General features: G+C 48.1%; 1 long non-coding RNA gene across 8 annotated transcripts; it reads left to right on the plus strand.

Moving 5' to 3' along the window:
* Positions 1 to 8,941, plus strand: LOC143168922 (uncharacterized). 8 transcript variants are annotated; one of them, XR_012996812.1, is made up of 7 exons: positions 1 to 412; positions 3,262 to 3,312; positions 3,815 to 3,926; positions 5,066 to 5,173; positions 6,024 to 6,091; positions 6,720 to 6,858; positions 8,462 to 8,941. It is a non-coding gene; the product is annotated as an uncharacterized LOC143168922 (long non-coding RNA). The 8 variants fall into 8 exon arrangements; XR_012996813.1 differs by having other exon boundaries at positions 2 to 412; positions 3,838 to 3,926; XR_012996814.1 differs by lacking the exon at positions 1 to 412 and adding an exon at positions 1,888 to 2,613 and having other exon boundaries at positions 3,838 to 3,926.

Raw genomic sequence — 8,941 nt, forward strand, 5'->3', positions numbered from 1 at the left:
GGGGCCGGGGCGGCGAGCGTGGGCTTCAGCCGTGCCAGGAGCACGGCGGAGGGGCTCCTCCTGATGTGCATATCCCCTCCAGGCGGGCAGCGAAAGCGCTGCGGGTGAAACCTGACCTTCCCCCCCCCCACCACCCGCTTTTCTTCCCGCCGCCTTTGCAGAAAGATGCGAAAATGCCCAGAAACGCGCATTTCCACTCGGCCGCGGGGGTGGCGGAGGCCTCAGCCCCCCCCGCCCAGGCGCCATCGCTGTCTCGGGCCCCCGGCACCATCGTCCCCTCATTCCCCTCATGGCGCAGCTCGCCGGCACGGACCCCTGAAATGATGGCTTTTTTCCTCCTAGCGTGAAGATTTTTGGCCCAGAATTGCTCTTTCCACACGCCCCCCCTCATCATCGCCACACGCACCCTAAGGTGGGTAGTTTTGTGCCTAATTCTTTCTCTTCCACCGCTTTTCTACTTCGCAGGGGTTGAAGCCACTAGCTCCCGCTCGCCTCACGGCATGGAAAATACCCAAACGCGCTTTAAAAAAAACACACCAAAAGCCAACCCCAAAACACCCGAGGATTGATTTATCTTCAGAGCCGGAGTGGCTCGGGGAAGAAGCCGTCGCCGCTCGCCTTGCTCCTCACGACAACCTGCCCGCCATTCGGTTAATTAAAAGCACGTACTTGGTGTGATCAGACGTGGTAATACCGTAAAAAAAAATAATACCCCGTAACATCCAAACGCTCGTTGTTGGAGGCTGCAGCCAAGGTACCATGTACGCTTTTTTAATGTATTTTTTTAATGTTGCCTTACCTTTTTTTCTGCACCACAGTGTTGTTACAGGCTACGTTATAACATTGCCCCCCTCTTTGTTAAAAACCACATGCCTAAATATACTGCTATTTTTCCTGGAATTACAGATTTAGGCCCATACAGATGCTCTTTTATTTCTACATATATAGAAATATTTCTGTATATTTAGTAGATACATATATAGATACATAAGTATCTCCTTTTTCCAGGGACTGATTACAGAATATGAAATAAACCCACACACCTAAACCACTATGATTTAATTATATATAATCACTGTAATTTTGGCCCGTATAGAGGTTTGATTTTATATACATATATATATTACCTTTGTTTTCCTCCATTGGCTTTCTACTACAATATATCCTAAAAGCAGGAGAAAAAAAAACCATTAAAAAAAAAAACAAAAACAAAAAGCAACCCATCTCTTTTTTACAGTCCATGGTGGAAATTTGTGCCTGAATGTTTTATTTGTTCCACAGAGATGTAGATTTTCCATGGGAGATTTGGGGAGGATTTTTTTTTTTAATTAAAAGAGGAAAAAATACACCCAAAAAACCAACAATAAAAGAGAACCAAAAAGAAAAAAAAGGCACACAAAAACAAACCCCAGTAACTGAAGCTGCAAATGCAATCAAATAGTCCGGATCAGACAATTCATTGCAACAAAAAGAGAGGACAAATTAGTTCAACTGAAATGGCAGGGCTTTGCTGTAGATCCGGGAGGAGGGATCAGCTCCTTTATCCCACCATCTAGCGCTCCAAACACCACCATTTTTTTTTTTTTCCCTGTGCTTTGTGTTGGGGCGTTTTATTTAAAGCCAAGCAGACTGCAAAACCCCGCCGAGCCGGGGCTGCCAAAGCCGCTCGTGGGCTTAATTTTTATATATATCTATTTCCCCCCCCCCCCCCCCCCCATGCACGCACCCGATCCTTGTGCAATCCTTTCCCCTTTTATTATGTGCTTCATTGCTCCCCCCCCCCCCCCCCGCGGGTATAAAGGTTTCTCTCCTCTCCCCAGCTTGGCTGCTTATTCCAGAAGTTTCTACGGGGGAGGGGAGCACCCACTGCGGAGCCTTTGCCGCAGCGCCGGGCAGGCGTGGTCCCTGCCGCCGGGGGAGGAGGAGGAGGAGGATGCAGAGGATGCACCACCTCTCCCTGCCTTCCCTCCCCGGCTAACAGCCTCTTTCCAAGCCTCTCACCCTTGCTAGATTTCCCCATCCTTGAAGAGGGTGCTGGGAGGTGTTTGCAAGGGTTTGGGTTTTTTTTTAAATCTTTTTTTTTCCTCCCCTTTTGCTAAATAAATTAAAAGCAGAGATATTTCCTGATGGAGATGGATGAGGCTGGGCTCGCAGCAATGGGGTTGCTCGCTCGCACGCACTGCTGCAGCCTTGATCTGGCGTAGCGAGGGTACCGATGGCAGAAGTGACCTTTCCCAGGCAGTGGGAGGGAGGCTTTTCCCCCGCCCTGACATGCTCCTGCTTGGAATTCATTTTTAAATAGCAGGGCTATTATTTTTTATTTTCTTTCCCCCTTCCCCTTAAAGAACAGCTTGCTCTTTCAGTGATTTTTTTTTTTTCTTGGCAGCCTGTGGGTTGAAGCTTCCTCATGATCTTTTTTTTTTGTGTGTGTGTGTTTTGAATTGTGTTTTAAAATTGCCCAGCTGGAGACAAGTCTTGATTAGAGCTGGAACAATAGCTCCATTTTATTAATAATGGGAAGGATTTACAATCCTACAGCACCTTCCTTGGAAGGCTTTCAAAATCATTTGCAAACACAAATTTAAGATTTCACATCCCTTGTCTGTGAGGTGGGTAAGTATTTTCATGGTGCCACCACCAAAAATCACATTGGTGGCAAATCTGGATTTCTGAGTGCTTTAAAAAATTACAGATTTGGTGGGTTCTAGGGCTGCAAAGCAAAGCTGGGAAGGGGGGGATGTTGGTAAGTGTGCCTGGCCGTAACCTAAATCTGTTCAGTGCTCTCTGTAGATGCAGAGTATTTTGCTGCGTCCTGGGAACTGGGCTGTTACTTCTCTGCCTGCTCCATGCAGATGACCCTTCCTTCTTGCTCTTTGCCAGAGTGAAGCTGTGGACTTGCCTGCTTGTCAGTAAACATCTGCTTATAGATTTTTTTTTTTTTTTTTAATTCATTACCTTTTTGTAGTCCCCAAGTGACCTCCTTTAGTGCTGGCTCCGCTGTGGTTGGACCACAGCTTTGCATTAAAGCAGGCTTGCTAGCGCTAATGTGTCTCCCTGCGAGCCGGAATGACCTTGCTTGAGGGACTGGGCCCACCGAGCTAATGCAGATGCTCCGCTTCGATTACAGAACCCTGCACGCCGCTTTTTCCCAGCACATCCCTTCCCTGACCCAGGTAGCGCAGGGGCATGTTGCAGTATTATGGGTGAAAGCTGTCTTCTGCCTTACTTTTTTTCCTTTTTTTTTTTTTCCTTCCTTCGCAGGGAAATACAGGATTGTTTGTGTAACCCCTCTCCACAGCAGATACCTTCTTTGTAAGTATTGTAAACACGCAGCGATCTAAGAGCTGTCCGGGCAGTCGGATCTGGCCTTGCCGAGGAGCGTAAGGCACAGTGCTCTGGTTGTGTAAGGGTGTGTTGTACACGGGCCACAGAAACCCACAATGTTTCTGTGGTTACTCCTGTCTGGATAGCATGAGTAGGTCCCAGGGCTTCCCTTTCCCACCGCTTACTATTTCGCAAAAGCAAAGGCTGGTGCTTCTGGAAAAAGCTCTGCCTTGTGGCCTTAAAAAAAAAAAGAATAAAAACTGCTGTGGATTAGTCATCCTTATTTTTAAAGGAAGCTGTGTTTGCCAGTCCTATCTGTATAATGCATGTGCGTGTGAGATATTAACTATTAGCTTTATTTGCAAAGGCTGGTAATGTGCTCTGGTCGCTGCTCTTTGGAGCAGTGCCACCGAGGCTCCGTCGAGCTGCTGCTGGCAGGTGGAAAAACAGTCCAGCTTTTTGTACCCTTCCCTCCATTTTCCTTTTTCAGTGCTGGTATCTCTGCATTGGCAGGTGTGGAAATGTAGAGACCGTAACGACAGTAAGCAAGGACAGATGAGCTGTCTTCTGGGGTCACTTCCAACTCCAGAGAAGAAACCCTGGTGATTAATTTTTTTTTTTGTTGCCTGTGGTAGCTTTTACTCTAAGCTCCACTGTATCTTGTGGGAAGACTGAGTTTGACCCTTTTGGATGCTAAAAATGGTACTGTTTTTAAACCTTAGTGTTTTTTTCCCTTCGCTGCGGTCACGTAGAAGAGCAAGCCGTGCAATTAAAATGGTATGGCAAAGGACAGCTCCCTCCCCCTTTCCCCTTTCAAAAAAACCTTCCAGAGTTGTATGCTCTTGAACTGCTGCATAGGCAGAAAACATACAATGCAGTTGTCAGCATTGTGCTGATGTGTGGCACATTTTAAAAAAAAAAATACACACAAAAGGGGTGGGGAGAACGGTTGCCTCCAGAGAGTAAAACTGTGGGGCCCCTTTCCCTACAAGTGAACAGATCTACATGCGGTAGTATATTATTCCTAATTTTGCTCAGGCAAAGGCAATGGGCTAACGTCGGAGGGAACGTTGCAACGTCCTGAATTGCATTGGTGAAGATCAGGGTCCCCTTGAACTGTTTTTTTTTTTTCTGTGAATTTGCTCCTGCGAGATGCTGCCGTTTTATTACTTGATTCCTCAAAGTTGTGCTCGCTCACCGGGAAGAAGGAAAACGCTTCCTTACTGGGTGCAATTTCTTTTGTTGTGTTGCAAAAGGTAATAAAAAGCACCTGGTGCCGGTCTCTCCTAGGTCACACATGACTTCAAGGCGCAGAGTCCCGGCAGTCATTAGCACGCAAGGAGTGTTAGGTATCGGCGCCTTCTCGTTAGCCTCCCTTAATGAGAATATTGGCATCGGTGTTGCATGAATGCCTCTGGCTGACCGGCGGAGAGGCCCTGCCCTGCTAAGCTGGAGCAACACCTTAAGAGAAACGCCGTGATTTCACTGCCAGTGAGGCAGTCTGGTTGCTGCAGTGATTTGTAGCACGGCTATGACTTTATGCTTTTCTGGCAAAAATTTAGCGGAGGGTAAGTATGAGGTGTCCGGGCCAGATTTCATACCGTGCTCCCTGCGGTGGAGAGCTGGGGAAAGTTGGTGTGTGGTGTACGTGAAAATTGTCAATAGCTCCTGTGCCTGAAGCCTCGTCTGTACTTGAAATAAACCAGCGTGGACAGGGATATTAATTTTATTCTCTCGTTAGGGATATGTTGGTTTGGAGATATGCCTCGTGCTCATCAGAGGCCTTTGCTGGCATAGACATATGGTGGACGAAGAAGCTGGCTGTTTGGGACGTTTCCATGTTTTTCAGGTTGGCACACCCTGTGGGACTCGGAATTGCTTTTCTTTGGCAGTTTAGGATAAACGAGTGAGAATTACCTTGGGAGTGCTGAACTTTTACCACCCTCTGCTTTGGACTGAAGAGTTATTAGAACTACATCCATGAGGTTTCCAAGCTAAACAAAACCTGAATTTCCGGTGCCAAAAAGCAAGTGAGCGATAGAAACCTCCGCTCCTCCTCCATAATGGCGGAAACCGCAATCTTTCAAGCTTTCCTTTTATCCCAAAGAGTTAAAAAGCTGCATCGTGAGGTCTGCAGAGGTAAAATGAAAGCCAAAGCTCGCCGAGAAACCGGTCTCCTGTGCTGTATTGCTGGAGAGGTTTTCGAGCGCAGCAGGTCTCGATGCGCAAGTATTTTTCTTTTGTGCTTTCCTCTGAAGTGAAAGAGCAATGACCGTGCAAACGTGCTCCGTTTAAAACACGGTCAAGTTGTTTCGGTATCAAAATGGTGTTTGGCGAAACAAAAGCTCTGACGGTGGCTGGCTCAGTGTTTATTTTGGGGGTGCCAATCAATCTGATGGGGAATGTGGGGAAGAGCAGCCTTTAGGTCACAGGTTTGGACTGTGGGTTTTGTGTTAAACCCTTGTCCTGCAACATCTCCAGCGTAATTTCTGTGATTTTTCCTGGGCATTGCACGCGGGACCTTTACGTAGAGGCCATACAGCAACTGGGTGTTAAAAATGGCAAAGTACAGGTGATCTGTGCAGTCCTAGGGGATTTATATCCTTTGCAGTTGTCATGTTCGGGTATCAAATCACGTGGGGCTGGCTTTTTTGGGTTTGGTTTTCTTTGTTTTTCCCCTAAAATGTAATATTTTGCAGCCTGGAAGACTGAAGTCCTCTCTGTCTAGCTGGTGAAATGCCCCGTGTTTGGGAAGAACCCTTGTGAGGTGAGCAGGTACAGCTCTTTGGTACGTGGTCGCACAGAAGTTGGGGGGCAAGGGGAGGCAGGGCAGAAGCCGGCACTGCGATATTTCTAATTTTTCCCAACAACAGGCAAAAAAATAGGTATTAGTTCTAATACATCTACTATACAGCGACCAAGAGTAAGCTCTTTTGCAGTCTTGTGACGGCACATGGTGTTTTGGTTGCGTGGCTCAGCAATCGCACTGTGCTCTGCTGCTGAAGAAATGTCTGTTTTTGTATAGCAAAGTATTTTGAAAACAGAAGTGTGCTTTTATATCTATACAAATGGGTTCAGTGTCAACTGAATTCCAAGGGCTCCTGAGCTGTGTTTACTGTGCTGCAGAAGGTAACTGGTGCTAACCCACCGGTTACAGTGGCGGTATTTTGTGTCAGCTCCCATCCCCGGCGCTGTGTGGGTAAGAACGCCACCGTGAAGTCTAGCAGGGAAGAGTGTTTGAAAATAAATTACTAAATACTGCGTTTCAAAAACGTGAAGGGAGTTTTCCAGACAGAGTCATCTCGTCGTGAAGATTTGGAGCACTGACCCTCAAAGAGGAAAGAACCGAAATCGGTAGCTTTATTAATACAAATCCTATACTTTGTGTTGCTTAGGATCCAGAACCAGGCTTCGTGTTCAAAACGTTATCAACGTGTGAGCCAATATCCTCTGTCTTGGCAACAGATGAGCCCAAATATCAAACAGCACCAATTCCTTCTTGGAGAAAATTATCCGTTGCATAAAACGTAATGGGTAAGCAATAAAATTAGGCCAGTAATTCAGGCTGGCTTAAAAATGAGATAAAAGCCTAGCTGGCAATTTGATATTCAGCTGCCATACTGTCATTTTAATAAATACAGTCAATGAGCAGGAAAGGCACGTAAATACATTTTATAATGACAAGATGGTGGCTGGAGCTGGCCGGCTCGAACAAAGAAACACTCCGAGTGTTTCTGGTGATGTCTGAGGGCTCTTGTCTGGGTAACCTACTGTTTTTCTGTAAAAAGCAAAGAAAGCTGGATGTGTACTGGACGCTGGTGGGGATAATCATTGCGTGCTGCTAACACGACCGCTCTAATCCATGCGAGTCCCCGGTCGATGTAGCTGGCCGATGTCCCCAGCTACGGGGAGAGGCGTAATGCCTCCCTTCCCCACCTCCAGCTGCACTGCTGCGAGCACGAAACGCAGAGCTTTTGCTAAGCCAGAACCAAGTATAGGAAGTTACGGTCTTAGCAGATAGAGCTCTGGTTGCTGTCCTTGTTCGGTATCTGATCTTTGCTTTTTTAAATGTTTGGCAAGCAGTCCTGGCGACGCGTGGCAGCGAGCTCCACCACTTGAGAAAGATGCTGCGTTAAAAATGTACAAACTTGCCTTTTCAAGTGTTGTCCACTCGCTTCTATTAATTGACGTTTCCTCCACAAAGTGAGGCTGTCTCTGGCTGTTTGTGTGGACCCCAAGGATGTTTTCTGATTCTCCTGCCCTTTCCCCCCCCCCGCCTCTAAACTGGAGAGCTGCTAACTTTATTAGCTCCTTATATGGCAGCACCATTTTCTCACGCCTTTAATGGCTCTCTTTTGATCTGTCCTGTTCTTGCTTTGCTTTTCTTGACGTGAACACGGTGTTCAAGCTGAGATGGGTCTATAACCTGCTCCCTCATTAATATATGACCTGGCATTTTAATCCTCTCCAAGTGCCGATAAGAAACGTCCAAATGTTTTAACTGCGGGGTTGGCCGAGATGCCCGGAGATAGCTGGGTTCTCGGCTACACCCACTGCGGGGGCATGAGTAATTTAAATTGCGCCTTGCGGTGCACCAGACCCTGCCCTTGCGTGTCCTGAAGGCTGAGGGCCATCGGGCGATGGAAAGCAGCTGAAGGCCCCTGTTCCTCAGCTGTTTGCCCCTCTGGGAAGGGTCGCAAGCAGGGATGCGTGTCCGTGTCTCGCCCCTGGATGCTCATCCTGTTGTCACCGGTGGCAGGACAGTGGGCTGGTATGAACGCTCGTCCATTCGGCGGTGGCAAGGATGGCGTTGGTTGCTGCCACGTAAGACCGGTCCTTCGTCGAGGCCCCTTTGGCCTGCTGAGGGGACAGTTATGCTCGCTCTGGTCTCTAGCCTGTGTCTGTGTCCTTTAAAATCTCCGAACGAGTTGGAGGGATCCGGTTACAGCGGCATCGCCTGAGTGCGGTCGCGTGTTGCAACTGGGAACAGCTTTCCCCCCAGAGCGTTTGAAAAGCATCGGGATGGTCCAGAGCTTCGTTTTGCGTCACCGTCCGGGCTTTGTGCTCCTCTTCCGCCTGGCTTTCATGTAAACGGAGCCCTTCAAGCACTCGCCTCAACTGTCTCTTCTGTCAACAGAGTCGATGGCTTTGTTTGCAATCCGTGGGTGTCCCTCCCGGCCAGCCTGCCTGCAAGATGGCCGTGTGACAGCAATGACCCCGCGTGAGGTTTCTTTGAAGGACCTGGGAGCCGGCGCGGTTTTCTCATGTCCCTCAGAAGTGCCACCCTAGCAGGGAGGGAGGGGAAGAACGGCTGGAAGTGCTGTCGCAGCAAGCACGCTCGATTGGAGAAGGGAGAATTCGGCATCGAAAAGCCGTTCGATGCGTGGTTTGGGTTTCTTCCTCTCCAAAATGGATGCCTGTAGAGCCCGTTAAAGGTATAGACACGTAGCGACTGCTCTTTGGGCTTCTGACCAGTTAAAACAGAAAGCTAAGCCCATTTCCACGGAGAGGAAACGTGCGGTGGAAAGTGCTGGTGGAGCGCATTGGCGGTGCGTTTTCTCGTGTGCACGTGGCTCCATCACGTGTTTTAAATAATAAGACGTTTTGCGTGCAAAGA

The sequence above is a fragment of the Aptenodytes patagonicus genome, chromosome 19 (assembly GCF_965638725.1).
Source record: "Aptenodytes patagonicus chromosome 19, bAptPat1.pri.cur, whole genome shotgun sequence".
NCBI classification, from domain to species: domain Eukaryota; kingdom Metazoa; phylum Chordata; class Aves; order Sphenisciformes; family Spheniscidae; genus Aptenodytes; species Aptenodytes patagonicus.